Source organism: Capricornis sumatraensis, chromosome 6 (genome assembly GCF_032405125.1).
Source record: "Capricornis sumatraensis isolate serow.1 chromosome 6, serow.2, whole genome shotgun sequence".
In the NCBI taxonomy this organism is placed as follows: domain Eukaryota; kingdom Metazoa; phylum Chordata; class Mammalia; order Artiodactyla; family Bovidae; genus Capricornis; species Capricornis sumatraensis.
In genome coordinates, this window is record NC_091074.1 from 15,820,870 (window position 1) to 15,848,166 (window position 27,297).

Here is a 27,297-nt window from a genome sequence, read left to right on the forward strand (position 1 = left end):
GGCATAAGACCCTCGCCCCCTTTCTGCGGGTACAGTGCTCTGCACCCCGGAAAAGAATTGCCAGCCTTGAGGCCGGCAGACGTGCGGGGAGAAGGCAGCTCGGCTTCTTAATTCTCAAACTTGTAAAAATTCTCGGTGTTGCAAGGCGAAGCCATGCTCTCACTCACAGACCGCAAACGCTTCCTCCTGCTTCCGGCCCTGAGGACTAGAGTTTTTGGCACACCCTACCATATTTTAGAGTCATTTCCAGATTACAGAACACTTTCGAATTCCTTTGTTTTTCCTTCGAGGAAACAACAGCATCGCCGTGCTAGAGGGAGAGATATTCGAGTCCTCGAACAAACCGGAACTCAGAGACCCAGAGCGGTTAAGACCCTTGATGGAGGTGGCAAAGCCAGTGATCTCTGAAATAGGTCGCGAATTTAGATTTCTGAGTCTTAATTCTTTTATCTAGTCTACTTAATGGAGAAGGAAATGGCAACCCACTCCAGTATTCTTGCCTAGAGAATCCCAGGGACAGAGGAGCCTGGTGGGCTGCCGTCTATGGGGTCGCACAGAGTCGGAGAGGACTGAAGCGACTTAGCAGCAGCAGCATTCTATTTAATATCGAGTTTCTACAACGAAACGCTTTTTAAAACCCTCGTTTTGCTTTTCAAATATTCTAAATTTCATTGAATATGTCTCACATTTAAAAATTAAAATCAAGGTTAAATAAAACAGCTCCTGCCTCATAATCTAAGAGCCCATGGGAAGGGAAAGAACGGCTAAAACGAGTCTACGCTTTCATTAATTTCGGGAAGGATGCCAAAAGTTTTTTGAATGGGGAGAGTGATCCTCAGGTCCCGGGGCAGCAGAGGCCAGAACTGAAACCCGGTCCAGGCGCCCGCAAGTCCCGGCTTTGTCGCCAGCGGGGCGCGGAGCGTGGAGCACCGGGCGCCTTGCGGCCAGGCTGACGCCCTCTCATGCCTCCTTTTCCTTCTCCCAGCCTGGCTCCCTCTCCCCTTCCTCACAGAGGACTTCGGTGGGGGTTGGGGCCGGAGGGCAAGGGAACAGTCGCTAGCGCTAGCGGAAGCTTCTGGCACCCACTGCCCTGGCTGCCCTGAGCCTGCAGAACCTTTGAGCTGACTGGAGGGGCCCTACTCTTCGGGACCTAAGCTGCCGCCTCTGGGCTCTCTCTTGGCGATGTGGGCACCATTCTTTCACTGTGGACTCTCCCTCCCTCCTCCTCTGTCAGGGACTATTGAAGTTGCAGCACTGGCTGTGCCCAGTACAACGGAAGAGCACAATAAGTGTTCCTGGAATACAAAAAACCCTGAATTTGCTTAATCCCCAGGCCTTCTGTTCCCCAAAGTTAGAAATTCGTTTATCTGTGGTTGTTTGTACACACCCCTTCCTCCCCCACACATGCCAGAATGCAGGATGTATAAGGGCAGCAGGGGCTGGCACAGAGTAGCTGCCCAGTAAATGTTTGTTGAATGATTACAACTACAAAAGGAATTGCTAATAGAATCTCTCAGGGTTGCTGGGAATTGGAGCACAGAACACTCTCTCAAAAGGGAGTGAGTCTCCCGGCACACAGTAGGTGCTCAGGCACCATGATTTCTCTAAGTAGAACCCTGAGGCCCAGGCCAGACATGGGGAGAGGAAGGCCCACTCTGAATCTCTGGGGAGTGTTTATCTGTGCGGCTGCCTACAAATCTCCCACCAAAATCTAGGCTGTCTCTAAGGAAACCCAGAGACCAAGGACTCTGGGATCTGTAGGAAGAAGGGATTTCCAGGCGCAGTCAGGATTTTAGAGGTTGAGTTCTGCTGGGAACCGGGTTAGGCGTTGAGGCTACAGCGGCTGGAGACTGAAGCTGCCAGGCTCCTTGGGACAAAGGCCGACAAGCGAAGCCAGGTGTGTTGTCTCCCGGTAGGGAGGGTGGAGGGCCCAGACCCCTACATTTTGGAAAGCTGGAGGAACCCTGTCAGTTAGTAGGACCAAGAAAAAAATTCTTCCTGGGAAGCTTACATTCTATAAGAGGAAGACAGAGAAGAAGTCAAATACAGAGGCCGTGTGGCATGTTAGGGAAAAAAACAGCTGGGAAAGGACTGGCGGTGGGCACAGAGTAACCGAGACCCCGGAAAAGAGGGGTTATCGACAGGAGAGGGAAACACAGACTCAGAGAAAGAAGAGATAGGAGTCAAGAGACCAGGCGACAGAAATAGAGAGTGCGACCCCCAGGGAGAGGGGAGGCCAAGGAGAGAACTGGGAAATAAAGGCCAGGGCTCCGGATGGGGGAGAGGGGACCCCGCAGGGCGACTTTAATTCCAAACCGTGCCCCCACCGCCCCTCGCACCCGCTCCCAGGAGGACAGAAGTAGTGACGGGGTTCCAGCGCCTGGAGAGCTGCCAGTCCAAGACCCCGACACGCATATCGGGACCTGTGAGGCCACCGGAGACGCGGTGTTCCCAGCACCAGCCTGGGCCGGTTTCCGCACAGGCCTCCCCCTGCACCCTTCCTGGGGCCACTGATCCCGAGGTGACCCGGAGCTGGAGAAGACGCCCAGGCAGGCGCCGCAACGTGGCGGCAGAGCGAGAGACAGGAAAGTGTCAAGGAAGCGCGAAGCTCAAGTGCAAAAACAGCATCTCCTCCCTGCCCCCCATTCCCTGGAAGTCTCTCCGCCCTGGGCAGGCGGCTCCCAGAGCCAAGGCCGCAGGGCTGAGCTGAGGACCTGGGGGCTGGTGCCTGGAAGCCCGGTGATCCCGCATGTGGGGGAGGAGCTTCTCTGCTCAGGCCTGGGCTTCCCTGTAATGGACCAGAGGCCACCACTCCTCAAAGGCAGCAGGTGCCTGAAGAGAGTGGGCTGCCCTCTCTCACACACCCCTGGGCACTTGGAGGTAATTTTTTATTGTTGTTGTTGTTTAGTCACTCAGTTGTGTCCAACACTTTGTGACCCCATGGACTGCAACACGCCAGGCTTCCCTGTCCTTCATCATCTCCTAGAGCTTGCTCAGACTCATGTCCATTGAGTCAATGATGCCATCCAACCATCTCGACCTCTGTCATTCCCTTTTCCTCCTGCCCTCAGTCTTTCCCAGCATCAGGGTCTTTTCTAATCAGTCAGCTCTTGGCATCAGGTGGCCAGAGGAGCTTCCCACACAGCTCGACCTACCTATTTCAGTCAAAAGAGTATTTGTTGTATTTTGGCCTGAGTGAAGAGAAAGACTGGAAGATCCCTGATGTTCCATTCTCTCGGCTAGTTTCAGCTCCCTTGGTATTCATTCTCCTGCATCTGCCTGTTTGACTGAAAGACTGAAAGACTTTACCTTTAAAGTCTGCTTTCTCCCACAGCCTAAGCCCTTTGTAGCAGAGGTGCTAATCAACAGCAAGATGCCAAAGGGCCAGAAACTAAAGGGTGGGAGGGAATAGAGAGGCAAGGGTCCAAACGAAGAAATGGAATAATCAGCACCTAGATGGGGAAGAGTTGTCAGGGTTTTGTTCTGGGAGGTGCAGAGCCTAAGGCAGGAGCCTCTGCACACAGAGCCTGTCTCCCCGCCCCCACCTCATACCACCGCTCACAGAGGCTGGAATCTTTCCCCTGTGAGGGCAAGAATCTTTGCACCTCTACCCCAGGAAGTCTCTGGAGATGCCCTGTTCCCATCGCCCACACACTTCTTGGTGTGGGGTAAGGATGGGATGGAGTATTCAGAGCAGACAGAATAAGACACAGCCTTACTTGACAAGAGCAATCAAATTCTCCATCTCTAGGTGAGTAATTGGTGTTTATTCCTCTTCAAAAGCCCTGAACTCTCTTTCCTCTTCTCTTCCTTCCCAACTTCCCCACCTCCACATACTGTGACATCCCCTCCCCAGACTTCCTGAACATGGCTGTTCAGCAGGTGAATTATTTGCATCCTGCTTCAGGATAAGACAAGCTCAATGTAAGTTGCGTTTTAACCTATAAAAGAGGATTGCTGGCATCTTTAAACTTACAGTTTTATTCATAATTGTCCCAAACTGGAAGCCACAGAAATGATCCTCAACTGGAAAATAGATAAATAGAGGGACAACCATGCAAGGGAATACTACTCAGGAACAAAAAAGAATGGACAACAAATACACCTGACAACATGAGAGAATGTCAGGTGCACTAGGGTTGCATCAAAGAGGTGGAACTCCAAAGACTAAATGAACCCATTTATCTGACATTGTCACAAAGGCAAAACCATAGGGATAGAAAAGAGGTTGGCAGGGGCAGGAGAGGAGAGGAGAGGAGACAGCGAAGGAGGAGGAAATTTGGGGGTGTGTTGGAACTAGTCTATATCTTGATTGTGGTGGTGGTTACACCATTTGTATGTTTGACAAAACTGTACTCTAAAAAGGGTGAATTTACTGGATGGAAGTTTTACCTCAATAAATCAGAAAGAGGGGATTTGAAAAAGTATCTTTGAAAAACCAGGGGGTTGAAGAGTATTTCTGGGGCAGGATAAAATTCTACTCCCTGTTCTGTCTGTCTCCACACACACACACACACCCACACACCCACACACCCCTCCCCCCCCACACACACACACCCCTCCAGTCTTTAGTGAGACTTCACATCCCTGGTACACGTTTCACTCCCACCTAAGATACTTCAGAAAAGTGATTTATATACAGAATACAGCCTTGCACCTCTCTTTGGCCCTCCTTATTTCAGGAGGGTGATGGTTCTCTCATCCTGACAGTCCCCGGAACCAGGTAGCAGAAGCTCAGAAATTGCTAAGTCACTTTCAGTCACACTGCTGCTCCCCAAGGCAACCAGCTGGCAGGAAATGAAGGGTGGAGAGACCCAGCTAGCCAGAACCTAGTCAGTCAGAGGAGACTGGATTTTCTCCGGCTGGTCCCATGAGGTAAGAGTAAGCCAAAGTGTGTCCTTGAGAGCATGAGTTTGGCCCCAAGAAGAGAACTGTATTTCCCTTTCCATTTGGTGAAACACGACCTTTTCTGTAAACGCTCATATTCAACCCTCACAACAGTTCTGCAGGATAAGTTGTTCTGACTCTGATTCTCATATCTATTTTCATTACACTTAGCTACAGTTCATGACCTGCCTGTGGAAGGACTACCATGTAGGTAGATAGTAACCAGAAAAAAAGTGCACATTATTGCAGATAAAATTACACTTTTTACCTGTATCTACAGAAATCATGGTCTAGTGGGCATCACAAGCCAGCCCAAAGCCACTGACTACCTGGACCACAGGATGGCTCTGATGCCTTTCCCGCTCAACAAAAGTGGTGTCAGTGTGTGTGCACTCTAGTCAAGCCCTTCCAAGAGTTGCTGATATCATTGTTTCTAACTCCAATCAAACGAATGCTGACATTAACAGACACCCATTGGTCTTTGGTTTTAATCTCATCCTGTTCACGTGAATTAAAAAACCAATAGCACCAACAATCACAAAACACCACCATCTACAAAGACAGAACAAAACCCCACAAAATACTGTTTCCTGTTAGAAATAAAGCCAACAGATTGGCTCTGTCGATTTCTCTGATTCTCCTCCCCACCCTTTGAAAGTTTGCTAATTTGGCAGTGGAAGATCCAAAAGGTGAGAAGGAAAGGGAAGTAAAAAGCTTGCAGGAAGCCACAACTGGGAGAGCCTGCGACCGTAGCATATCCTGGGGGAAAAAAACTCTGGGGGCCAAGAGAGATTTGATCCTACCCCCAGGCAACCTTGAGTAAATCAAGAGTCAATCTCTGTCTCTCCTGAAATGAGACAAAACACCATAATCTGAGAGTTCTTTCAGCTTCAGTGTCCAATGAACTTGTATTACTTGGATTCCCTTACAAGTATTGCAATTTACATAGCAAACATGAATTTAAGGCTTGCTGTATGCCAGGCATCAGGCAAACTGGAGATCTAAGGATGAACACAAGTCTCCACCTCCAAACTGGTTCAGACCAGTGAGGAAAAAGAGCCCTGCAAACAGGCAACGGGAAAAGTGCTGCAACAGAGAAATTAGAAGAGAAACCACCTTAATGCCTGGAGGGGCGGAGAGTGGGGGAGTAGGTGGGAAGAGGAAGTAAATAATTCAAGGAACTCTATTATTTTTATATGTAGGTGTCCCCCCCCATACATTTGCCTCACTCACTCTTCTCTTTCTAGACCTCAGCACGCGCGCACACACACACACACACACACACACACACACACACACGCAGGCGGCTATCTGACTTCGGGGCAAGAGATTGTGTGGACCTTGTAGAGTTCATGCACTAGCGGGCACACCGAGAACCTACAACACTCATAACTTCGTTCATTCCACATATTTGATGACAATCATGCGTGTGGGTCGTGGGTCCCGCCCAGTGCCCAAGTGGCCGGCGCGTGGGCTGGGAATCCGGGGTCAGGAGACTTAGGCGGTCGTTTTCATCGCCACCAGGTTGCGTGACCTCAGGCATGCCCGCTCCCCACTGTCTCAGTTTCCTCATCTGTGAAATGGGAGGGCTGTGTTAGATCATTTCTAAGCTCCCTTATGGCTCTTTAAAAACAAATGAGCATGTCCTTATAAGACTCTGAAATTAAGAACTGGAATAAAGTCAAATATTTGTTGATGGATAGAAAACGCTGCTTCCGAGCTGCGCGGGGCTGTTTTCGAACTACGTGGAGTCGGTCCGGCTCCTCGGTGGCCGCTGGACTTTCCTGCCCCGCTCTCCCGAGGGGCCGTCGGCTCCCGGCCAGCGCCCGCCCCCCGCGCGGGGTGCCCTGCGCCTCGGGCCGCGCGGGCGGGTGATGGATGGCCGCGGAGCCGGCGGCCTGTCAGGCCTTATTGATGAGGTGCGCGCCGACAGCCGCCGCGTAACCCGAGGCGGCGGGCGGCGAGCGCGGGGCGGCAGGCGGGCGCAGACTCTGCGGCGCTCGGGGTCAGCCCCCGGCCGGCCGCCCCCGCCCCGCGGCGCGCCCCGGATCGGCTCCGCGGAGGGGGCGGCGGGCGCAGAAGCACCTCCCCAGCCCGGCGCCCGGCGCGCGGCCCGGCTTCCTCCAGGCTGGGGCCCGGCTTCCCGCCGCCGCTCGCCCGCGCCACTTCCCCCGGGCCGACGCCGCCGCCCCGCGCCCGGGCCTCGGCTCTTACCGGCCGCCGCGGTCCGCGCCAGGGTCCCAGCCCGGAGCCCGCCCCCTCCAGCCGCGCACCCGGGGAGAGGAGCGCCTTTCCCAGCGGCGGGGCCGCGTAGTATCTCCGGCCACACAGCTCGGGACGGGAGTCGTCAGTCTCTCAGGCCCGCGAGAGCGCAGCAAGATCAGGACCCCGGCGCACATTCCGTTTGAGTTCACCGCATTTTTAGATAATGAGAGAAACCAAGACAGGTAGATAAATGAAAGTGAGTTCACCTACATGTAAAGACGGCAAGTTTCCAGCTTGGAATCCGCCCCCCTTCCATTTCTGTACATTTCTAATGTTCCAATTGCGCTTTTATAATAGCGAATACACGTTACTTTCGTGAGAAAATACGATCCACCTTAGTTCCCGCGCAACCTCTCGCTCGCTCTCTCGTTTCCACCCTCCTCCATCTTGTTTTTGGTCAGTTTTCCCTCCCGTTGTCTTTCAGACCAGAAAAGCGGGCACTCTGACCTCCTGACAGGTTTTGGAACTAGGGCAAGCTGCCTTCTTCCTCTGACTTTCCACTGAAAGCCCCCAGGGTCACCTTCTCCGTTGGTGACACTCATGTGGGCGGAGGGGTCATGATCACAGCACCTGCAAAGCACTTCCGGTGAGAAGTGAAGGAGTAAGTCCGCTCTGGAGGCAACTTAACAGGAAGTGCTAAAGGGCTCCCCCCACCCCGCCCCGCCCCTCACCCCAGTCTGAGTTGAGGGCTAGCTCCGACAAGTAAGGGCCTTCATTCTACCTTAGATGTGACCTAAGAACTGGGAACAGGTAGTCTCTTCTTTGGGACACAGTAGGGAGAGTGGGAGGAGGCGGTGTGGCCCAAGAGACTCACAGCAAAAAGCAGCCTTGGCCAGGGAGTCGGATCTAGGGGTCAGGTGTCTGATGGAAACTCATTGGTGTGGAGCTGGAAGTTTTGGGCTCTAATCCTGACTCTGCAGGACCACAGGCAAATCGCTTCTTTGTGCTTTTGTTTTCTGTCTGTAAGTAGCAGAAGCTGGACCCTTCCCTACACCAACACTTTGTGGCTCTAAAGCTCCCCAAGTGGGCATCTCCAAATGGTGCCATTCTGTCCCTCTAAAGGTTCTATAACAAGGGGCTCACTGCTGGTCCCACACAGAGGGAAGGTAGGAACGCCAGACCTTTTAGTCTGAACTCAATTTTAGCCACAGATAATGAGTGTGTTCAGCAAGGAACCCAAAATGTCTATAGCATGTCTATGATAGAAGGCTCAGACTGCAGACAAACTTCCATTTCCTAGACAAATGCATGTTGAGTAACACCTACCACTGGGCACTTACTATATCCAGGCATGGTGCCAGCGACGTCGGACAGATTGACTATCTCATTTATCTAGGCAATCACTTTATTCTCCCATTTTACAGATGAAGAAACTGAGACACAGCATTATTAAATAACTTGCCTAGCTTACTAGCTGACAGGGCCAAGATTTACAAGCAAGTAGTTTGATTCCAGAACCCAAACGCTGCTACTATGAGCAAAGCACTGGTACTGTGAGGGATGAAAAAGGGAAAAAAACAAGAGCTTTATTCTTACATTGTTGCTTTTTAGTGGCTGAGTCCTGTCCAACTCTTTTGTGACCCCACAGACCAGATTCTTCTGTCCATGGAATTTCCCAGGCAATAATACTGGAGTGGGTTGCCATTTCTTACTCCAGGGGATCTTCCCAGGGATTGAACCCATGTCTCCTGCATTGGCAAGTGAATGAAAATCCATTTTTAAAGACTTCAGTTCCCAGAATCGACCCCTTCCCCCCTCCTTATCCACAGATTTTACCACATTAGTTCCTTTTAATCTCTCCACATGTCTGCCTGTCTCCATAACCCTCTCTTCCAAATTTCAGCTTTATCAAGGGAAGAAATCCTATTTGGTATCTCTGTATTTGCCATAGCTTCTAATATGTAATAGATGTTTTTAAAAGTTTGTTGAATTGAGCTCAGAAAATGGAAGTTTTCAGTTTGTCTTCATACAGTATAAACCCCTATCGTTTATGACTGAAGATGAGGTACCATGTTACGTGCGAGCTAAGTCGCTTCAGTCACATCTGACTCTCTGCAACCCCATGGACTGTAGTCCACCAGGCTCTTCTCTCCATGGGGATTCTCCAGGGAAGAAAGCTGGAGTAGGTTGCCATGCCCGCCTTCAGGGGATCTTCCTGACCCAGGGATTGAACCCGTGTCTCCTGTGGCTCCTGCACTGCAGGCAGATTCTTCACTGCTGAGCCACTGGTGGGATACGGCAAAACGTGTGCTGTGGTCCCTTCCATTGTGCAAACACAGAAAAGCTCACATGCAGAAGAGGCCTAATGAGGCCTCACAAGCATCTTAGCCTGAGTGCCCCTATTGTGGGAATGACTGTGACCCATGTGCCTTTGGTCTCTTATTTTGACATTGACACTGATATGGAGAGCTGGAGTTGCAAGGGGCCTTGGGGATTCTGGTCCAATCCACTCATTCAACAGATGAGGCGATTAGGACCCAGAAAAAGGCTACAGGCTTGTGCAGAGTCACACAGCCATTGAATGGCAGAGCCAGGAGTAGGTGCCTTTAGAGCTGGTTGTACCCTATTCTTCCATTTCAGTATGCTGCTGTAGGAACTGATAGCTCCCCTCTATAAATCTGAATCCCAAGGCCAAGCTTTCCTCACCCTGATGCTATCACCAGGGTGAGAGGATTAGAGATAAGGCACACTGAGCTCTGGGGTAGCCAGAGTACATGGTGAGCCCTGCCACCCCCACCCTTTGCAGGAAGGTGAGGATGGTGACCAGGCTCAGCCCCAGTGGGGGTGGGAGGGGGAACGAGGCTGCAGTAAAGGGTCTCAGGGAGTCAGAGACATTCAAAACAACAGTCATTCCTTGCACCTCCTAGACAGAGGATAAACCAAGCCAAAAGGAGCACTGGGTACATAATATGTTTCTGGACAATGGCTTTCAATTGTCCTCATAAACATTCCAGCCTTCAAAATGAAATAAGATAGCAAAGTTGTGGGCAGGTTGAGAGGTATAATAGGGTTCTGGGCTTGGTCCTTGTCATGACCCTTATTGTTTCATGGGATGAGCCCATGTCCCAGTTTATGCCCCCACGTCCTGCGTGACTATTTGTAATACACAAGTCACTCATCATTTCACATATATATAATGGTCACCTTTTGCCACTTGGACTATCTGAGCTTTGGGTCCCCATCTACAAATTGAAGTCTGATACTGTTGTGCTCAGTCATGTCTGACTCTGTGACCCCATGGACTATAGCCCACCAGGCTCCTCTGTCCATGGGATTCTTCAGGCAAGAATGCTGGAGTGGGTTGCCATTTCCTCCTCCACGGGACTCTTCCTGATCCAGGCATAGAACCCACGTCTCCTGTGTCTCTTGCATCAGCTAGAGAATTCTTTACCACTGAACCACCAGGAAAGCCCCATAAATTAAAGGGTTTTGAGTAGATATCTTGGAAAATGCTTGCATTTTATGAGAGTGGGGCTCCAAGAGGAGCCTCACAGTGGCTTTTGTCTGGGCAGCTGAGAGCAAAGTCACTATGGATCCGTGACTGCCCTGTTATTGGCATTGACCTTTGGGCCTCAAGGCTCACCCTTAGGGTACTGGGATTGACTTTTTAAAAATAATAAAATAAGCCAGTCCTCCTGGAGAACAACATGAGAATTCATTAGAGCTCACCTTCCAAATAAGCAAATCAACTGTTAAGTTTATTCATCATCAGCATATGTTACAAATATTCTAACATCTGTTCACATCCTAGGGGACACCCTCCATCTCTTCACCAGTTTGTTTGTATTTAACATGGAGCTGAGTGGAGGAAATGTGGTTTTTTGGATTCCTTCTTAACTGGGGCAGTCAATTCACAGCCTTTTTTTTCTTTTTTCTGCCCGTGATGGTTCCCAGCACTGTGCTTATGATAAAGAAGTGTTGTTGGGGACAAGGCTGTGGCAAGGACACCTCCTCAGTGTGCTTCTTGTTGTGGCTTCCCCAGCAGTCACAGCAGTCTCTCTTTCCTCCTTTATACCCACTAACTGAGGTTCAAGTGTGTGTGTGTGTTTTATTTTGACACTTTATTAAGCATAAAATGTCCTTGATGGCTGGAATAGTATTTAATCATTCTCTATACCTTCCACAGTGCCCTGCATTCAGTAGGTGCTCAATACACACTCCAAAGGATGAATTAGGATGGGATGCATCTGGAAGCTAAATATGGAAGTCTGTATGACAAAAGTGTCTATTTGTGAAATGCACAAATTTCTTTCACTTTTTTTCACATTTCAGGAGACCTGGGAGCCAAGCCACATTGTAAATGTATGGCTTCCTGAACCACTTTATTTTCACTGTTTTGATCTCCCATGTGTGGGGGCTCTTAAACTGCTATTTGCTCCACTTTATAACTTGCACCTTGGAGAGGCTGGATGATAAATGAGAGATGAATAATTCCTTATTGCTACTTATCTGTTGAATCTATAAACTAGTGTCAGCATTTACTCAGTTGGGTTTAAAGCTATGCCTGGTATACTTATTAACCTGCTTAAAATAAGCCATAAAAATGGGCTTGGTAGGAAATTGTTTTAACTAATTTTTAAAAATGACATTGGTCATTTCCCACCAACTTGTGGGGTGACCTTTGGCAAATCACTTAACCTCCCTGAGCCTCACCTGTAAAATGAAAGGGAGGGGGGTAGTTAAATAAGCTTTAAGAGGCTTGCAGCTCTGTCATTCCTTCCTCCAGATTTTCAGATGAGTAAATTACGGGATCCTGATGAGACCTTTTACAAATCAGTTCGTCCAGACCATCTCAGGAGTCCTTGGCATACTCCTGGAGGGTGGAGGAGGCAGCACTAGCTAGACAGAGCAGGGCATTTTGAATTTTATTCTGTTACTTATTAGCGATGTGACCTTTGGCAATGCAACATCTCCAAGTCTCAGTTTCCTCACCTATAAAACGGGCATAATTCTATTAATATCCACACTGATTGCCCCAGAGAGCAATCAAACGTGAGGATCAAATGTAATATGTACATGAAAGGACTCCAATAAATGCTACTCCTTGTCCCCAATTTACAAATCGGGCAATCGATTGAGGCAGTTTGCTTAATCAGTTTGTAGTGGGGTCAAGGGAAGGCTTGTTTGACCTCTCTCGTTCTATTTTGATTACATGTGGAAATTATTTTAAAATTATATAAAGATTGAGTACTTAAGGATACTTCCATGGGGTCAGTGTGTGTTCAAGAAAACCTTGCCTGAAGAGACATTTATGAGAATGCTAAATGGCACAGTCATAAGAAAATCAGCCTGTATCTACTGGCCCACAGATCTAGGAAATCCTAGTTAACAGAAAAATAAAGCATTTTGTAAAGGCTTTGGAAATATGCACCTTCGTAACTCTGGTTGTCCTTACTTCTTTATACCCCTTGCTTTGGGATGTATCCTGGCCAGGTGGAGGGTAGATATGGTCTGTCCAAGGCTTAAGTTTGTTCCCTTCCGAGACAAGGGAAACCAGTGGTTGATAAGGATTTTTGTTGTAGAGAATTCAGTCAGCAAAGATGTCTAGAATGTGCTCCTGTGAGATCACGCTTTAAGACATCACCTGCTACCATGACTGTGCCGTGAAGGGGGCCTGCAAATGTTGCATGAAGATAAATATGGTGCCTTACTAGAGCCCAGCTTGCCTCAGAGATGGAGCAGGATGGAGAGAAACTCACTCCAGTTTACAAAAAACTTAAATTCTGCAGTTCTACCAACATTCTATTCCTATGCCTTTATTACCAAACCAACCAACCAAAGGCTGACCTCAAAGTTAAACAAATAAACAAAAAGTATAGAGCTTGGAGAGAGAGGATAGGAGGGGTATTTTAAGTCTCTATCCCCTACTGTATTCAGACTCCAGTTTTTAAAATTTGCTTGTTTGTTCCATAATTAATATCAATGAAATCAGCCTTTAGCTCCATGCTACTTTTATCTTCTGTTGACCCAATATGTTACATTAAATTAAAAATCTCAGTACAAGACCTTTGAAGGCTCCCTAAGTTTATGATGGGGTTTCCATTTCTTTGTGTTACCACTTTCCCCTGCAACCCCATCACACACTGCACATATAAAGTGGAAGGAAGGCAGCCTTCTTTATAAACTGCTACTTAATCCTCTACAAATTAAAACTATTTCACTAAATACTTGTAACTTATTTTGTCCTACATTGTGTTCTCAGTGGTTAACTTTCTTGCTTTCACAAAGGTCTTCCATTCTGAAAACGCTCTCCGGTTTTTAGGCCACCACTAACTGTCTGCCTTCCCTCCTGCTTTTCTCCTGGGTCTGAATAAGCAGCTTTTATTTGCAGCTGGACCAGCACCTGGCCTCACATTCCAGCACATCCTTCTGCCAGCAAAGGGAGTTTTGAGAAGAAAAAGTTACAAGAACTTAGACTGTTGTTTTCAATTTCAGAAACACTCAAGGTTGCAAGTGAAATTCTGAGACAATCTGGATGACTTTGAAAAGATTTTCTAAAGGAGGAGGGGGGATCTGTGTGGAAAAATCACTTCCACCAAGTGTAAATGTCTCTAGAGTCCAGGACTGTTTTTGGAATTTGAGTCCATTGAGTTTTGGAAACTTTAAAGCTGAATTCTCTAAAATGAGTAAGTGTTTGTCATAAGCACGATAGTCATGAAATCTTAGGAAGCTAGAGAATTGGTCTTGGAGCTGACCAATTATCCCCACCCCGCTCAAAGAATTTATTTTTCTAGTTTCAAGGAAACAGGAGCTCATTGTAGTTCATTTGGAAAATACAAATGAGTATAACACAGGAAAACACAACCTATCCTTAACCACATCACCTAGAAGAAAAACAGAGAACATTAATGTTCTCCCTCTATCTGATTCTCTCTCCCCTCCACCCCACCCAGCCAGTTTCACACTGTATAAAGTATTCCATAATCTGGTTTTTATTTTTAAAAAATATATTATGAGATTTCCCACGAGTTAAATATTTTAAGAAAAAATAGTTTGATGGCTACATTATGGATTTTGCACAGTTTATATAACTTATTTTTCAGAGTTTATATTATTTTCTATTTTTCACTAAACTAAATATGTGTTTGAAGGGTCCTTGTCAAGTTCACACAAATATTGGCAAGCAAAGCATCTCATAAACCTCCGATTACTTCCTTGGGGTTAATTGCTACTACTGGAAAAAGTGGGTCAAAAAATATGAATATTTGTGGTGTTTTGGATACGTATTGCTAAATTGCCTTCCAGAAAGGCTGCACCCAAAATTCCCACCAGCAACACTCAATTTTGGGTGAGATAATTTTAAAACATAGTTATCAATTTTGGAGTAAATGTCTACCCCTTAGCAGACAAATTAACTGTGGAAGTGTTTTAAAACCAAACCCACGAGGGATATTGATGCTAATGAACTACAGTATGGAGATTATTTTAGGGACTGGGAGAGGTCCTCTCTGCCCTCTAAGGTCTGTGAAGATTTCAGAATACGAGAAACAGAAGCACAGAAATGGTAAGTAATTTGCCCAAGACAACATAGCCAGCGGGGGGCTTCCCAGGTGGCTCAATTCTAAAGAATCTGACTGCCAATGCAGGAGACATGGGTGTGGGCTCAATCCCTGAGTTGGGGAGATTCCCTGGAGAAGGAAATGGCAACCCACTCCAGTATTCTTGCCTGGAGAATCCCATGGACAGAAGAACTTGGCGGGCTACAGTCCGTGCGCTTGCAAAGAGTTGAACACAACTTGGCCAGTAAGTAGTGGAGGTGGGATTCAAATCACATTATTCTAACACAGCCTAAATTCTCACACTCACCCAGTGACAGTGTGCACCTAGTTTCTCATCAGTTCTAAAGTTTCCAGAATGTTCTCTGTGATGAGGTCATTGTCCAGAAGTTGCCTTTTGTAACTTTGAAGTTTTTAAATAGCAAATGACAACAATCTCATTATTAATGATGGGGTATTTTATCTTTGAAGAAGGTGGTATCCTCCAGTACTGAGAAGCACATTCATGTATCTTATTTCTAGAATATCCAGAAACAGAAGTGAAATAACTTGCTCCAGGTCACCCAGCTTGTAGGTAGTTGTGTTGAGACAAAAATCCAAGCTCTGAAGATTCTTTGGCTACTGCTGACCCAGCAGCAAATACCCACTATGGGAGGGGGAGGCAGGCCAGCTGGACTAAGGCCCATAGTGCCCAAACATCACCCGGGGGTTGGTATCCTGTACTTGCAGATTCCATTCCCAGGGGAAGTCTGAGAGGAAGGTAGCCCAGCTGGTTAGCAGGACACCTAGGGGTTCACAGTAGCTGGAGGGGCTTAGCATCCTGAGCTTAGGTGAAGGCAGGCAGAGGCTGATTTCTCCCAGAACAGACTTTCCAGTCCTGGGAGCCTCATTCAAGCCCACGCAGGCCTCGTTGCCTGCCTTCTGAGGAGGGGGTTCCTGCATTGAATGGTAGGCTGGACCGGATAACCCCTGAGGCCCTTGCAACTCCCTGTGTTTCTGATTTGTGTGTTTTAGGGGAAAGAAGTGAGCAGTCACAGGGCTGGAATAGTTGATCTAGGGTTCCGCCTCTGTCGCCAGCATAGCCCTCATCTTGGGCAAATAATTTAACCTGTCAGAATGAAGCACAATGCCTGGCGGAGAGAAGCTTTGTCAATGTTTGCCGAATGACTGAATGAAAGAATGGGTGGATGGATTTAGCTCTCCCAGGTCCTGGGAATCCTGGTGAAAATTGGAATCTTACAGTGCCCTGCAATTGGGGTGGAGTATGAATGAGACATTGTGAAGTGTATACTGAACTGCCTAAGATAAAACGTATAATACTCCAAACCCAAAGGGATCCTAATTCGTCCTTACACTGATAATGGGTAACTTGTAATTCACCAGCATCAGAAGTACACCAAGCAAGGGTACATTGTGAGTCCACACAAACTCTGCTTCACCGGTTCCCCCAGCCCCCACCCACACCCCATCCAGGCTCCAATGGGCCAGCTCAGTGCCTCTTAGTCCTGGTGGGGCACGCCAGCCCCTATCCCTCCTTCCTCCCCCGCCCCAGATAAATGCCGAGGTCTAATGGATTGTTCATGCTGCTGTCCAGATTAGATAGCCGGCCCCTTCGTTATCGCAGCTGGAGCAAACCCGGGCAGCCACCACGCTGAGAGCTTTCTAAGGCAGCCCCGTGCCAAGCCTAGGGAAACGGCAGGCCCGGGAGAGCTGACAAATCCTGTGGCTTCCAGGCTGTTTCCTCCTAGAACTTCTTCTCAGAACTTGCCCTGAACCCTAACTCCTGCCGCTACTCCCATAGCATTTTAGGAAGCAGGTATCTGATGTGCTCAGTAGCTACTATCTGCTGAATTCTAGGGAGAAGTTCTAAGACTTGTAGATTCGGCTTGTCAAATTTCCAGAAGCTAGGAGCACTTTGAACACCCTTCCCAGGCACTCCGCTCCCCTTCTCTTCAACTAATACTAGAGAGATACTTTTGCAGTAACAGGGTGACCGGTGGGGTAGTACTTTTCCCAGTTTTTGTTGTTTTTGAATCATTGCAGAGGAAGCATAGCTTCCTCTATGTTTTCTGACCTCCACTCTGAATTCCCTGTGGCCGAGTTTTATCTGATAATGATCTTGTTTCTTTAGAGTTTCTTTATTAAAGTTTCTTGAAGAAATAAACCTCAACACATTTTCCCCTGGTATGAGCTATCTTTTCGTGATCTCCAGTCATTTTCCGAAAATGAAAAGGATCTATTATTAATCAGCACTGTTATAGGAAACCACATTTCCAAGTAGGCTCTAACAACAAATTCGGCAGAAAACATATAATAAATGCTCAAAATAATGACTTATCTGCAAGGAGAGACTAATTGTTCTATCATTATTACACTAGAACTACTCTGATATAACAGAAAGCAAACAAAATCTTAGCTGATGAACAACTGAAATTTATCTATTTATACCATATCAGTTTCCTGCTAAATCTTTGGAGTTAGTGGAAAGCCATAATAAGTCGTGTGGTAGGACAAATCAACTGGCTCAGTAGTAAATGTTTCTACAACATCAAAAAACAACAATATCAACACCGCTGCATGATTTTGAGAGAATCAGTCTTGTTAGACATCCAACTCGAAGCTGGAAAATAATTTGTAGGGTGCTATTTATTTAGAGGTGGGAATTTAAGAAATTCCTTAAAGGCAAGAAAAACCCGCTACCATGTAGTTCAATATTCATGAATTAAAATAAGTCGCGAACAGGAAGGCTCCTGATTCATCCAACAGGACATCATCGGGTAATTTCTGGGTGCGAACTGGACACGCGAATTAATAAAAACGAATTCATCATAAGGAGTAAGGATCTTGGGCTGGGATGCGGAAAGATCAAGCCAGACGCGGAGGAAAATTTAAAGGCGGGGCGTCTAAGTTAAGAAGACAATATTAAACGAATAAAGAAAACCCCTAAGAACGACGATTGGGGTGGATGAAGGAGACATCACACCTCTCAGTAGCTAAAGAAGCAGCAGCAGCCATTCCAACCCCAGCCCCACGCCGACGCACGCCCACGTCTCACCGGAGCCTGGACCCCGGCCCCCTCTCCCCCTCCCACCGCCACGCGGGCATCTGCGCGGGCTTTGCAGCCTCTGCCCCCGGGTTTAGGGACGGGCCGTACGGGAAGGATCTGCCAGGAGTTTTTATTCAAGACTAGGAGGAGGTTCGCTGGGGAACGGTCGAGTTTGGGGCGCGGGCTAAGAAGTGATTAAAACACTGCCCCCCAGAAACCCGCGTGTCCAGGCCCGGGAACCCTTTATCCTCTGTAAGTTCCAAGTTCAGAAGCTGCGCAAAATCTACCTCCAGCCCCCGCGCGGGCAGGGAACGTGCCTGAAGTACTACGGGCTGAGCGAGACTCCCTGAACCCGGTGTCCGCGGCCACTAAGCCTGCGAGCCCGGGGTGTCACTCATTCCCTTCCCCAGTCCCATAATCCTCCAAACCAGGCCCAAGAAATGACTGATCAGTGCCATTCGGAGCCTGCGGAGGTTCGCTGCGACCCTCGACCCTGGGGATAGGGGCGAGTGGATGCTCCGCGCGGGATGCTGAGATGCGGAACAGCCTAACTGGGGAGTTGTGCGTAAGAATAACCTTTCTGATTAAACTCCTACTGTGATTCTTGGCCTGTTTAGGGACCTCACAGGGCTGTCGCGACCGGAAAGACACCAGGGGGACGGGGCTGCTCTACAAGCCTTGCCACTCCGACCATGGGGGCAACGGCGTCTGGGGCCGCTGGGGCTCAGCTCACAGAGGGAGAAGCGGAGGCGGCAGGCGAAGTTAGCACACCTCCTGCCCGCCACCCAACCCGTACCGCGCCCCCCCCCCGCCCCCGCCATGAGTGTGTCCTGAATCCTGCATCCCCAGACCCCTAAAGGGGTCTCCCTTGTAGAGGGCAGCTAGGGCGGCGTTCTGATCAGCGCCGGACTCAGGCCCGAGGTCACACGACTGACTGCGCCTGCGGCCTGGGCTTTCTCGCCTACCAGCCCTGCTGCGCTCAGGAAGTTCGGTTGCGCGGGCTTCCCAGGGCCTGAGACCCGACCCTGGAGACCTCGGATTCGACACCCGTCCGAGGTGGCCTGGCCTACATAGCACCACAACAGTTGAAATAAGTTCAAACCAAATCAGCTTCGCCCGCGCCAGGAATGCGAGTAAGCTGGAGCCCCGCAGCCTCGGGGGCCAAACGCGGGAGAGTGGAAAGAACTCAAGGGGGGTGGTGTTTATTTGCGGAAATCCGTCGGTTCTAGGCGCTGTGTCAGCCGGGATCCTGCGAGCCTCCAGGGCAGACCCTCCAGCAGCAGCAGCAGCAGCTCACGCGCATCTGCTCTCGTCCGGGCTCTGCACTAGACTGCTCAGCGGGAGGGACCAGATCGCGGATATTAACTACCCCAATCTCTGGTCCAGGCTTCCATGCACCGGTTTTCCGCAGGGCTGCGTACTTATCCGGGCTCCCTCCTGGAAAGACCTTCTCTGATAACGAGGAGTGACTTAGCAACCGGTTCGAGGCCCTTCGCGGGGAATCCTGGCGACACGCTGTAACTTTGGGCAGAATAACTACTTCCAATCTTTCCTCTCGCCATGCGAGGAGTGGGAGAAACAAGAACTCTGTGTAAAAGGACTTTGTAAACTTTTAAACGCCATACAAAAGAGATTAAAATGGATGACTAATGATGAACACTGTCATCCTTCTCCTAGTTTCTCTCATTTTGGAACAATTCCCTGGTTCTTTCAGGCATCCCAGAAGTTTTATTGAGTGTTCTCATTATTTGAGAGTCTCCACCTCACCCCTCCTCCGTTTCTTAAAAAAAATTTTTTTTTGTTTTCCCCCCAAACTTTTCGTTTCCTTCCTCAAACTCTCGGCGAAGTGACGATTGATCGCTGGGGATACGGTTTACTTTTGGAGGTCGCCGCCTTCACTGCCCGTCAGGGGGCCTCGCCGCGGGGACCCACCCAGCCCGGCCGCCCGACTCCCTTCTGCCGGCCGCGCGCTCCGCACCGCGGCCCAGTCTCGGCCCCGCGCGCCCCACGCCGACGCCCGGACCGGAACCTCCTCGGTCCTCCGTTCCTTTCCATTTCGCTGGCAGCCTCAAGATTGCTGTCTTCCCTTCCCGCCCCTGTCCTTCCCGACCCTGCGCCGGAGCCTGACGCCGCCTGGTTTATTGACCTTAGATCGGCTTCGGGGCTTTATCAGACCCGGCGGGGGCGTCCCGCGGCGCAGGCCCGGCGGGCTGGGGGCCCACCCTCCGCCTTGCCCGGTGGTGCGACGGGAGCCCCTTATAAGCTTTTTCTGGGAAGCTTTCTTTGCCATTACTAATTCTAATTAGGAGAATTTAAAGAAAAACCATCCGAATTCGCTTGATCCCGGAAAAAGCCGAAGCAGGGCCCTCCCCGTGCTAGGAGTTTTTTCCTGTGTCGCCCGCCCCTTTATCCAGACAGTTCAGGTGAAAGTGCCTCCCCACCCCACCCCCAATTATTCGGATAATTGTCTCAAATCTCCACTTGGTGCTGTGTTTAGACAGTTGGAGATTGATAGCTTGAATTTCTTCAGGCTCTGCGCTGCCCCAGCCCTAAACCCCCTCCTTTCTACTGTCCCCAGCGCTAAACCATCTCTGCACTTACACAAGCTGAACTACAATTTCCCGCCCCATAAATCACTTGGCAAATATAACAAAGCATTAGAAAGTCATTTGAAATGGATATTTTATTGGGCTTGAGAAATAGAACGGGATAAAGAGCAACTTATTAATATTTCCTCAGTACCAACCGCAGGAAACAGATTCTCGCCTCCCTGCCAATTGAATTCACAAATGCAAAGTCACTTTCAGGAATGAATTCTTTAGAAGAAGCAGGATATATCTATTTTGCTAAAAATGAACTCTAATGAATTATGTTTAAGAAGTTTATAAAGTAGGACTTTTATGTACCCTTTTATGCTAGGCTTATTTATTCAAATAAGACTAACAGTAATAAACAAGCAAACAAAAACAAATGCATTACTACTAATAATAAAAAAGTCAAATCAATTTTGTGATGATAAATCATGGGATTCTAGTAGCCTTTCACAGTAAGATTTTCATTCACTTCAGAGGGGCACTTTCTTGATTTTGCCGAGCTAGAAACCTCTCAAATTCCCTTAATTTTGGAGAACACACAGAAGCCCGAAAATAACAACCTTTGGGGAAAATGGGGAAGGTGAAGGGACTCAGAGTTGGGCAGGGCAAAGATAAGTCAGGCAGAACTTTTGAACCACCTGGCTGGAAGACTGCGAGAGGGAAACACAGGAAAAGTTTCCATTCTCTGCTTTGCAGAGCTAATATTTGTAGTAACTGTACAGACACCAAGACTTTGCACTAACTCCTTCCCAGTTCCCAAAGAACACTGCTTAGTCCTTGAAGGGCTACAGAGTTAAAATCTGCCATTATCTATTTCCAACCTTTGGGCCAGCGGAAAAAGTTCAACCTGCCTGGTTTCAAACCCCGCAGAGCCTTTATTTTTAAGCACTGATTTGCCATTCTCAACCCTCTCAAAGCTATCCCTCTGTCCTTACCACTGTATCTCCCTTTCATTGCGGCTCAGCCCTTTTCTCAGCTACTAATAAGATCCAAAGCTCATTTGTCCAAGGAATGGGTTTATAGGGAGCAGAGGTAATTTTGATGTGTTTGCAAAAACCATATGCAACCAAGCTCTTGCAAGTACAAACTGAACTCAGAAAAGAAAAGCCTAATAAATGAGGTACACCTGCAAGACCCACCCTCACCCCCTCCTTCCCATCACAAGTCTGGCTCCAGAATTAATGAAAAATTAAGCCGGACACCAACCTGGGCTGACTTTCGACCTGTTAATAGGTAAAGAAAATGATCAGATCCTGAAGGCCATGAGGCCTGTTCACTAACTCATCAATGGAACCAACGAAAAATGCCAGTGAGATTTTTTTCTGCCCTGAAAGCATCCTGAGCAGGTCTGATCTGGGTGAGGAAAGGTTCTAAGCTTTCCAACCAGGTTCTCAAGACAGAGCATCCACAGCAGGGACGCCAGGGGAAAGAAAAGCCATCTGGGTGTGTTGGAGGAAGCAGAGGCAAGAGGCCCAGGGACAACTGGTCAGATCCCTTGATATTTTTGCATGGTGCATATTCATTTATTTTTTTCTTGAGAGACTGCTCATTCCCATCAACTTCTGATTGTTCAAGCAGGAAGCCGAATCAGGAAATGGAGAAACTAAAATGCCACCCGATTGTAAGAAAGAGAAACCAAGAAAATGAACCAGAGAGCGAAAGTGGGAAAGGAAGCCTTGCCTCTGTGACTTGGCCTGCAAAGAATCTCATCCTTCCTGTCCCCAAGGCCCAAGAGCCCCGGTGCACCCTCACTCCACACTGGCTGGTCCTCTCCCTGACCTCCTCCCCCCACCGACCGTCTCTGCTCCAGCCCCCCCTGCTCCTGGCCCTCCCGACTCCCTCGGTGCATCTCCTGCTCTGCCCTGGTGAAGGGATCACCAAGGGGGCCAGGTGGGGACTCACCCGGAATGGAAGCGATGTTCCTGCAGCTCCTCGAAGCGTCCTTCAGTCCCGGGGACTCCAGGCTGTTCTCAGCGGGTGGGAGGGAGGCGTTGTGAGCTGTCTCCCAGCTCCCTCGGAGCTCCCAGCTTTCCCCTCGGAATTAGATAACAGGAAAAATAGATAAGAGAAGTGGTTCATTAATTCAGCAAGCCCTTTTTTTTTTTTGGTATGTGTGCAAGTGGAAGGAAACCCTCCTAGGAACAGAAGCCCTAGTTGGACATTAAAAAAATAATAGTGTTCACATGGTTCCAGAGATGCTTTTGAAAGTTCGCCCGCTCAGATGGACCAGAGATCAACAGGAAAGAAACAGAAGGAATCACTGTTCTTGGGGACAAATGCTGATTCAGAGCATGGCTCCTCTACCCCAAGTCCATCTCAGACTCTAGTCTTGTCCTTCTGAGCGGGGAGGGCTGCCCTGTGGCATTTGACTGGCTTGTGCAGTCGTCCTCTGAGGGCAGGAGTAATAACAGCAGCACAATTCTTCCCAGCGTGGCAATGAAAAAAAATAAGGTCTTCAAAGCACTTGCTCTGTAGCATTTTCTGGGCTCCTCAGGCTAGGATCAGGGAGGCAGATTACATAATAATAAGCGATAATTGAGACAACTGAGCTCAGAGAGGTTAGGAACATGCCTGTGGTCCAGTCACTCAGCAAGGAAGGGGATGGAGCCCATACAAGAACAGATTAATTGACTCCTATTTTGGGGGGCTCTAAAATCACTGCAGATGGTGACTGCAGCCATGAAATTAAAAGACACTTGCTCCTTGGAAGAAAAGTTATGACCAACCTTGACAGCATATTAAAAAGCAGAGACATTACTTTGCCAACAAAGGTCTGTCTAGTCAAAGCTATGGTTTTTCCAGTAGTCATGTATGGATGTGAGAGTTGGACCATAAAGAAAGCTGAGTGCCAAAGAATTGATGCTTTTTTAAGACTCTTGAGAGTCACTTAGACAGCAAAGAGATCCAACCAGTCCATCCTTTTTTAAAAAATATAAATGTATTTATTTTAATTGGAGGCTAATTACTTTACAATATTGTATTGATTTTGCCATACATTGACATGAGTCCACCACGGGTATACATGTGTTCCCCATCCCAAACCCCTCTCCTACCTCCCTCCCCTAACCAGTCCATCCTAAAGGAAATCAGTCCTGAATATTCATTGGAAGGACTGACGCTGAAGCTGAAACTCCAATACTTTGCCCACCTGATGTGAATAACTGACTCATTGGAAAAGACCCTGATGTGGAAAAGATTGAAGGTGGGAGAAGGGGACAACAGAGGATGAGATGGTTGGATGGCATCACCAACTCAATGGGCATGAGTTTGAGCAGGCTCTGGAAGTTGGTGATGGACAGGGAAGCCTGGCGTGCTGCAGTCCATGGTGTCGCACAGAGTCAGACACAACTGAGCTAATGAACTGAATCCAGTAATAAAGAAATCAATGGGTTCTTAAAATTGAAAGAGACCTCAGAATTCAGTCCCTTTCACAAAGCAGGAATTCCCTGTGATGTGATCAGTTGCACTCTAATTGAATACCCTTTGTGATGGGGAGCTCATCCCTTTACATTGCGTGGAGGTGCAGCTCTACTGGCCACCACACTTCCCTGTCCCCCAGGTGACCCAGAATTGCGGGCTATGCCAGGCACACAGAAAGAGACAGGAAGAGGCAGCTGCAGCATGATTTGAGGAAGCAGGCAAACCAGGTCTCTTGACAGGTCTGCTGTGGAATTCTCTGCTGTCACGTCTGGCAATGTTTAGGTTAAGTTTCTCCTGTGGAGTCAGTGTCGCCCAAAGGCAATTCTTAATAATAATAAGAAGAAACAGAATGCCTTTATGGTTTTAACATATCTCCCTCTTCTCGGTCTCCAGAATTCTTACAACAATCTCTGGACGGAAAGGAAAGAACACGTTATAAGTAATACAAGTTATTACTTATTTCCAAATGTAGTCCGGAAACCCAGAACAGAAAAGGTAAAAGAACTGCCAGAAATTAAAGAACAAATGTTTGGTGGAAAAGCAACTAGAGAGATGAAGGCCTGGGAAAAAAGGGAAACCATAAGGGAAGATAAATATTTTTTCCTTCCAAGAATTTTTAGTTATGAATATTTTTGGAAGTGATAAATAAGGTGTCTACTATTGTTATCTGCCTCTATACTCTTCCCCTGCCAAATAACTTGTAGAAACTATGCCACAGGAAGATTTTAGTGTACAACTGCCTGTGATGTCAGATCATTAAAATTCCTAGTGTGTGGGCTGAGCAGGACAAGACGGTGATGCAGAAGCAGGGTCATACCTGCTTTCTCTTTTGGGGGGATCTCTTAATTTTACGAGAGGACTGCCCTTTTCCCTGTAGCCTCTCTTCATGAAGTTTAAGCAATTATTATGGTAGATGCGTATATTTATACATATACAGTATGTGGAGACAAGCACAGTGATAAAGAATCCGCCTGTCAGTGCAGAAGATGCAAGACATGTGGGTTTGATCCCTGGGTCAGGAAGATCCCCTGGATTGGGAAATGGCAACCCACTCCAGTATTCTTGCCTGGAAAACTCAATGGACAGAGGAGCCTGGCGGGCTATAGTCCGTGGGGTCACAGGGTCAGACATGAGTGACAGAGCACACACGTATACATATAACATAAAATTCACCATCTTGACCACTTTTCGGAGTTCAGTTCAGTGACACTAATTGTATTCAGACTGCTGTACAGCCATCACCACCATTCGCCTCCAGAACATTTTCATCTTCTCCAACCAGAACTCTGTCCCCATTAAATAACACTTCCCCGTTTCTCCTCACTGCAGGCCCTGTTACTCATCATTCTACTTCCTGTCTCTTTAAATTCGACTACTCTAAGTACCTCATAAAAAGTGGAATCATGCAGTATTTGTTCTTTGGTGACCGGCTTATTTCACTGAGCACAGTGTCTTCACGGTGTATCCATTGCTGTAGCCTATGTCAGAATCTCCTTTCTTTGGAATATTACTCAGCCATAAAAATATATGAATTTGAGTCAGTTGTACTGAGGTGGATGAAAGTAGGGCCCATTACACAGAGTGAAGTAAATCAGAAAGAAAAAAACACGTATTGTATATCAACATATATGTATGGAACCTAGAAACGTGGTACCGATGAAGCTATTTGCTGGGAAGGAACGGAGACGCAGATGCAGAGAATGGACTTGTAGGTGCGATGGAGGAAGGAGAGGGTAGGACCGATGGAGAAAGTAGCATCGACTTATATGCACGATCAAGTGCAAAACAGATAGCAAGGGGAAAATCGCTGTATAGCACAAGCAGCCCAGCCTGGCGCTCTACGATGACCTAGAAAGGTGGGCTGGGAAGAGGGGAGGGAGGCTCAAGATGGAGGGGTGTGCTGTGTGCTAAGTCGCTCCAGTCATGCCTGGCTCTGTGCAACACTGTGGACTGTAGCCTGCCAGGCTCCTCTGTCCACTGAATTTTCCAGGCAAGAATACTGGAGTGGGTTGTCAGTTCCTTCTCCAGGGGATCTTCCCAACCCAGGGATCAAACCCGCGTCTCCTGCATTGCAGGCAGATTCTTTACCGTCTGAGCCAATGGAGGGGATATATGTATTAATGTAATTATGACCGATTTCCATTGTTGTATGGTAGAAACCAACACAACACCATGAAGCAATTTTCCACCAATTAAAAAAAATAAAAAGAAGAATTTCCTTCCTTTTTAAGGCTGAATAATATTCTATTGCACGTGTATAATGCTTTTGTTTACCATCATCCATGGATGGCCGTTCTGCCTATTGAGAATGATGCTGCTATGAACAGGGGTGTGCAAACATCTGTTCTAGTTCTGTTTTCAGCTCTTTTGCATTATATCCACAGAAGTGGAATTGCGGGATCGTGTGGCCCAGTGTAAGCTAAATTTTTTGAGGAGCTGCCGTACTGTTTTTGTTTGGTTGTTTTGTTTTCGGCCCTGCAGTATGTGGGAACTTAGTTCCCCCAGCAGGGATCGAACCCATGACTCTTGCAGTGGAAGCACAGAGCCTTAACGGCAAGACTGCCAGGGAAGTCCCCGTCAGGCTGTTTCCTCCCACCCCTTGTGGAGTTCTGATTTAAAATGGGTAGAGGATGCCTCCATCCCCCTAAAAAAATGAAGAGCTGAGGTAGCTGCACCCACTTACTCCAGCTGGGGTTCTATCCAGGCAGACCGACGCCTGCTCAGAGGCTCCCAACATCAGCTCTGCTGTCTACTACCTCCATCTTCCACACGTGACCACAGGTTGGGGTCCTCACAGCTTCACTGTCCAGCCAACAAGGTCAAGGAAAGAAACACAAGTCAGAGACAGCATGCTTTTATGTTCAGAAATTTAAAAAGCAAAAATAATCACGGGAGCATTAATGAAATCTCCTGTATTTTTTGTTTCTTCCCATGTTACTGAACTTTTTTGTGAGGTAGAGGCAAGCCCATTTTTGTCCCCTGTGGTTTCAAACTTTCCAGAGGTTTTGTGTATTTTGGGGAACCTGAAACTCTGTTGTCCTGAGGCCTAGCCTGGGGCTCTGGCCATACAGCCCAGGTCAGGGCCGGTCTTTCCTGGGAGGGTGGGAGCCGTTGCTCCCTTACAGCCCATGGGTGGGGAGTTGGGTGGTGAGAGGTGCCCAGGAACTCAGGTTAGGAGAGAGGTAAGGAAGCCCCCTGCCAGCTGCTCCTTCGTGTGTTGGTTCGACAAAGAACTTACTATCATCTACACACCCCTGCTTGTTCTGTATTAGGGCAGAGGGTAAAACCCAGGGGTGATGAAGATGTGTTAACTGCTGATGAAACCAGCCAGAACTCTCTAAAAACCACTCAAACCCCTCCCCAGGGAGAAGATCAGAGAGAAGACTTCTGAGGAATATTCAATACAGATCTGCTCGCCCTGACCTTCAAACATACACACACGCGCGCGTGCGCACACACACACACTTTTTTTTAAACTAGTTTTTATAATGAAAGTGTGGCATAGCCACTGCTAAAATTAAAAGTACTGTAGAAGGTGAAAAGTGACAGTCTTTCTCACCGCCGTCACCTCCCCCTTCATCAGATCCCT

The 27,297-nt window shown here is 48.1% G+C and overlaps 1 protein-coding gene across 1 annotated transcript in view; it reads right to left on the reverse strand.

Moving 5' to 3' along the window:
• GATA4 (GATA binding protein 4) overlaps positions 1-22,233 on the reverse strand; it is a 79,442-nt gene extending 57,209 nt beyond the window's left edge. The window contains exon 1 of the mRNA XM_068973546.1: positions 22,191-22,233. The gene's annotated coding sequence lies outside the window, so the exon portion shown is untranslated. The remainder of the gene's footprint in view (positions 1-22,190) is intronic.
• Between the last annotated feature and the right edge of the window lie 5,064 nt (positions 22,234-27,297).